Source organism: Rattus norvegicus, chromosome 6 (genome assembly GCF_021556685.1).
Source record: "Rattus norvegicus strain SHRSP/BbbUtx chromosome 6, alternate assembly SHRSP_T2T, whole genome shotgun sequence".
Lineage (NCBI taxonomy): Eukaryota > Metazoa > Chordata > Mammalia > Rodentia > Muridae > Rattus > Rattus norvegicus.
Genome location: NC_141539.1, coordinates 50550732 through 50557002, shown reverse-complemented (window position 1 = coordinate 50557002; position 6271 = coordinate 50550732). Strand labels below are relative to the sequence as shown.

Below are 6271 nucleotides of genomic sequence, written 5' to 3'. Positions count from 1 at the left end.
AGTACGATTCCAGACAAGGGTCCTATTGGGGATTGTCGGTCCCCCATACCTGTGTGGCACTAGACTGGTGGTCATCTCAAGCTAGCTCCCTATCCAGATCCCATGTCCCTGGTTTGGTGATCATTTTGGGCTCGCTCCTCACCCAGACTGCCCGAGTGACCCTTTGCAAGGAGTGTATGTCTTGGACTCATTTTCAAGGCTCACAGTCCTAGGTGGGGTTCTCCTAGTCGCCATCTTGTTCCCCATCCTAGTAGCCTGTCTGGACTGCCTGGTGTAGGATTTGTGATCAATTCAAACTCAGGACTTTTAATCATGTTCATAGGTCAGATGAACTGATGTTCACAGGTCAGAACACTGAGCATAGACATAGCCAATCTCTCCTCTGCCACCTACTGAAGCACATGTGACACAGCAGCCACACCTGCAATATTTCTGGGGTGGGATATTTCTTTTAGCAAAAGGTCTTTCCTTATAAGTATAAAACCTGTACTCTCTCCTGTCTGCAGCGCTTTTGATCATGAAATTATCAAGCTCAATAATTGGTTCTTTGCTACTAGGAGGTCGTAGGTGATGCTCTGTTTTATGGTATGACAGAAAACTTTTTTATTATTTTTATGTTAAATTGGACAGGAAATTCATCCTTTAAATATTTGTATTTAAATGCATTATAGTTAAAATGGATTGCAATGTTCTTGGAGACAAAGAGTATATGGCTAATACAAGATAAAGGTGAAGTAAATCCTTCTAAAAAATGAGCCTAGGGCATTTCTATGTAACTGGATTAGCAAGCATGTGGTCCTGCTTTTAAATAGGGCTTCAATGAAGCCTGCTGGTTCCACTGCAGTGGGATCCACAGAGACAGCCTTTCTCATGTGTTCTGACCCCACGGGCTCTGATGCCAGGAATATGGCTGCCTCCTCATAGTAGGGACTCTGTGCCCCTAGCATCTGAGTTTACCATGGAACTGTTCTAAAGCTTTGCCTGTACTCTGACTCTGAGTTCTTTCCTCCTCAGACATGGATCTGAGGAGGAAAACAAAACACAACATAATGCTGTAGAGCATGGTTGGGGAACCGGGGAGACCAAGGCTTCCTATTATCTATGAAGGGGCTCGTGGTCCAATCACCATAGGTATACCCAAGTGAGCACAGATGGGGCTAGCTGCAGTCTTCTTTTGGCCAAGGCTGCATTTCACCAGTTGAATAACTCCAAAAGCTTTTAGCAGCATAGCTTTCTGGAATTCCAATTTCTGATCTAAGTACCCATAGCTGTCCCTTCTCAAGGCCATCAGAGCTTCAGGTTAGCACACCTGGGCTCAGAGAGCAAGTGACATTCATCAGGCGGTAGAGTTGCCAGCTGCAACTCTGATCCTACATCTACTGCTCTCTTTCCTTCCTTCCTCCCTTATTTCTCTTTTTCTCCTTTCTTTCTATCTTCCTCTTCCTTCCTTCCTTCCTTCCTTTCTTTCTTTCTTTCTTTCTTTCCTCCCTTCCTTCCTTCCTTCCTCTCCTCCCCCTCCTTTTCAGCCTTTTCTCTTCTCTTCCATTCTTCCTGACCATGTTTTCCCTCTCCTCCCATTCTGTTCCTCTTAGGCCTCCCCAACCTCTATTCATTTCTTTTTTCCTCTCCCTTCCCGTTTTGCTTCCTTTCTTCTTTCTTCTTTATCATCTCCTATTCTCAACTCTTTCTCTTTCTTCCTTCCTATTAGTTTTTGTTTGTTTTGTTTTGTTGTTGTTCCCTTTCTGTGTAGCTCAGGCTTCCCTAGAATTCACAATGTACCTCAGGTTGACTTTAAATTCACAGTAATCAATCTTCTTCAGCCTCTTAAAGATTACAAGAATGAGTTACAAGCACAGTCCCTGTCATTCCTAATCACCTTTGTGGCTTGCCCCCGTTTAGTATCATGGACGAGCACAGCTCTCTGCACAGCTCTGAGAGGAAACACTGGTCAACTTACAAAATCTTTCACTGCACATGAAGCAGAGGCCAGAGTCAGGTGCTCCCTGTGAAATAATGATCAAAAATGACAAGGATGGTGAGTGCCAAGAACTCACTCACATCCAAAGGATTCTCTACAAACAGCAGACTTCAACCAAGGCTTCTGCCAACAACTTCTGATGGAGCTCAATGTGTTCACACTGGGACTCTAAGAAAATGAGAGGTGAGGCACAGTAAAGACAAACTAGAGCAAGGGAGGTCAAAAGAGTGGGATAGATGAGCGTTCAGATGTGCCTCAAGCATGTTAGGAGATGAGATCAGATTAAGCAGCCTTTGGCATCTCAAAACCCAGTGCTTAATCACACAACCATTGAAGAATAGCAGCATTGCCTGCTATGCAGACAGGATGCCAGCTTCTTCTGTGTCCTCTCTTTAAAGGGACTCGCACAGTCATTCACCACTATTCAATACCGCCATCACTGACTTAAGAACACTACATCATAGCCTTCACCTGAGTGGATACACTCAGGATTCAGCAGTAGATGGTTTCTGCTGTGTTTGAGGTTTGACACATCAGATGTAAACAGAACACAGTCTACAGAAAAAGATATGTTCATCACTAAATACTAAGCTGTGGAAGAACAGACTAGGAGGTGTGTGTTCTACAAGACCTGGGAAAAGAGTCAAAGGGGACTACTCATGAAAAGGAACAGAGTCCAGTGTCTAGACAGACCAGAATTTTTTTAAGAGAGAGTGGGAGTGCCCCTAAGAGACAGAGTGAGTTAAAACATAATGTCTAGAACATTAGGAGGATTGTGCTTAGCTCCCCTGGGTTCTACTCCCTGGCCTGCCTTGATGCTCATGGGGGACATGTGCACAGCCTCCTGGACTGTGCCCTCCAGGTCTAATCATTTCATCTCAACTTGCTGCTAGTGGGCATAAGGTTTTTCACTCATTTTTCCAAGATGAAAGGCTTTGTCACCAAACATTGAAGTATCTACACATGTCACCCTAATAATCTATCCTAATAGAGATTCAACATCATGTGTGCCATAAGGTAGTCTGCCACCTCACAGAGAAGAGCCTTTATGTCCAGCCTATGGGTCCTTGGTCCTTCCAAAAATGCTGCTGTAGGGTTAACATAGACTTTGTAAGTGACTTTGTGGTCTTTGAAGGTCAATGTAGGAGCCAGGAGCTCCATCCAAAAGCTGAGTCTGGAAGGCAGTCAAGCTGGCGATGAATGGTTAACTCTTCTGGTGCTAAATGATTTAATAATGGCAGACTTGTAGTATCTATGAAAACACATTTCTTCAAGGCCTCATAAAAATAAGTATTGTTCCCTCATTAGCAAACAAAAATCACCTAAATGAGGACTTCTACTAACAATGAGTTAGTGTTGCTCTCACCAGAGATGGGTTTTTGCAGAATCCCAACTTGAATGGGAGCTTTGCACTCAACCAAATGCATACAGGAGCAAGATCAAGACTCACATGGACAAGGACAGCAAAGAAAATGTCAACTCTAGCACCAAGACCTCCTGAAAGATTATGTCCAGGGGTTCCTGAGGTGGACCAATTATAAGATTTCTTCTAAGTAGTATTTCAACATCCCATGTTAATAGATCTCATAAATTAAAAATAAGAAAATGCCAGCATGTCTTCAACTGTGTGAGGTTAGCTTTAATTCACAATCTGGCTGCAGTACTCTTGTAGAATGCTTTTTCCTCACCTTGGTTCAGTAATACAAAGCAATGGCCTTATGTGTTGCCATATGAGAGAATAGGAAAAGACTCCTTGAAGCTGTTACCTCAACAGTGCTGAAAGAGTGAAAGAATGCTTGTAAGACGAATGTGCCCTGCTCTTCCTGTTATGAATGGTCCCACAGCAATGGATTACACAGAAAGCCTTCAGAAGAATCATCAACTCTATGAACACAAGACTGCCTTCCTTCCCTTTCTTTCTTCCTTCCTTCCTTCCTTCCTTCCTTCCTTCCTTCCTTCTTTCTTTCCTTCTTTCTTTCCTTCTCTCTTTCTTTCCTATATGTATATGCATTTGTACCTATATGTTAGAACATGTACACATGTTCCTGTATGCACACATATGCATTAATGTACTTGTAAAAGTGTGTAGAGGAATCATTTCCCAGGAACTAGCCATGTTCTTTATTGGTACAAAGTCTCTAACAGGACCTGTCACCTATTGATTAGGCTGTATCAGCTGGGCAGAAAGCCTCAGGAATCCTTCTGTTTGTCTTCACAAAGCTAGGATTATATAATAGATAAGTATCAGAGTGCCCTGGCTCATGTGCAGGTTCTAGGATCTAACTCGGGTGCTCATGCTTATATAAGGCAAACATTTTTCTACCTGAGCTTTCTCTGAAGCCCCTGTATGGGTTTTTGCAAAGACCCTTCCTAAGGACTAATTGACTTATTATAGATGCATACTTATCTTAATTTGAGCATTTTGACTATTGTTTACAAATAGAAACACATTCAGTTAGGCAAATGATTAATCGAGGGGTGGTTCCTCTAATACTTCTAGGCTTTCAAGTTCCATAAATCTGGACCACAAATCATCATCAACACATACTCAGCCCTACCACTATCACTACTGAGTCTGCCTTAAGCAATTGGTCCTTCTAGTGGGCAGCTTCTGAAAGTCCCCCAGTAGCTATGTCACATCCTTCCTCTGGTAGTTAGGCTAGATCCCAAGCTTCTTTCTCATAGCCACATATGCTAATCATACTGGAATATCACTTACAAAATGAAGTAACAAGAATGCCCCTCCCTCGCTAACTATCACAATGCAAGTACTGCTTTTGGGAAGGCAAAAAGGCCCCAGTGCAATATCCCTCATCCTCTGAACCCGGTAGAACCACCGAAACAGTTTTTGGTTTTTTTTTTTTGATTGCTGTTGTTTGTTTGTTTTATTTTTTATTCATTCTTTGTGAATTTTACATTATACACCCTAACCCTGCTCATCTTTCCATCCCTCCATGTCCTCCCTTTACCTTGTGACTTTCCCCCCAAATGAAAATAAAAGAATAAAAATGGATAAAATAAAATAAAAAAATCTCACTGGACCACAGCAACTTTTATAAAGGAAAACATTTGATTGGGGCTGGCTTACAGTTCAGAGGTTTAGTCCATTCTCATCGTGGTGAGAAGCATGGACACATGCAGACAGACATAGTGCTGGTGAGGCAGCTGAGAGAGCTACTTCTGGATCCACAGGCAACAGAAAGTGACAGTGACTCAGAGGCCAGGCTTGAGCTTCTGAGATCTCAAAGCCTACCCCCTGGTGACATACTTCCTCCAACAATGCTATACTTCCTCCAGAAAACCACACTCACTCAAACAAGGCCACATCATCTAGTAGCGCCAATCCCTGTGGGACTATGAGGGGAGGCATTTTTTTTCAAACCACTAGAGCAATTATAAATGTTTTATCAGAGATTGCTTTATTGTGTGTTACATTTGTAATTAAGTTTTCAGCTCCTAGACAAGAGTTTTCATGACCAACCTGTACTCTAAAGTTTATTGAGTCTACATCTTCCTTTTACAAATGAGAAGATAATCAAGGCATTGGTTACTTACCATCATGCACCCCTTAGTTCAAGAGATTTGACTTCTCATCTTCCACTGTCTAACTACCTCCACTTTGCATCTAGTATTTGACACTCCATACTCTTTGAGGTTTGTGCTTATTGAGCTCCCTTAATGGCACCTTCCTACAGTGGCCACCAACCCAACAAAATATAGGAATGACCTTACAGCAACCTCTCCTTTAGGTGAGTCTGAGACCAGATAGCCAAAGGGAAGAAAAATGAGCTAAGCCACTTCCAGGTTTAACCTTCACTGGAATAAGTAAAGTTCCTGATGGTTGAACTGCCAACAAAAGTCCCATGGGAACTGCCTTCCGAAACAAGATACCATAGAGCAACAACATCCTCAATAGATGGTGACACAATGAGAAGTGAGCTGGAGCAACACCAGAGTGGGTTCATCGCTGTGATTGCAGTTGTATCATTGCATGTGAATGGAGCCTGAAGCTCACTATGGAGGATGTTAGGTGAAAATTAAAATGAGAGACACCAACTCTAAGAGAAAAAAGAACACTTTCCAAGGTCTATGACATCATCAACCTTTCTTGCTATAGTTTTCTTCTTCTCCAAGGACAAGCCAGTTATACTTGAGATAAACATCTAAGACTCATAACTGCCCCAGTGACAGTCACTGTTAGGTTTTACTTGTGTTTATCTTTGATAGTACACAGCAACCTGAAACAAATATTGGCGATACATTAAATTGAACTTGGTGGTCTGATTTCTCAGC

The 6271-nt window shown here is 42.4% G+C and overlaps 1 non-coding gene across 1 annotated transcript; it reads right to left on the bottom strand.

The window, feature by feature from the left end:
• Nucleotides 1-311: 311 nt before the first annotated feature.
• LOC120093459 (small nucleolar RNA SNORA17) lies at nucleotides 312-442 on the bottom strand. The gene has a single exon (XR_015623626.1). It is a non-coding gene; the product is annotated as a small nucleolar RNA SNORA17 (small nucleolar RNA).
• Between the last annotated feature and the right edge of the window lie 5829 nt (nucleotides 443-6271).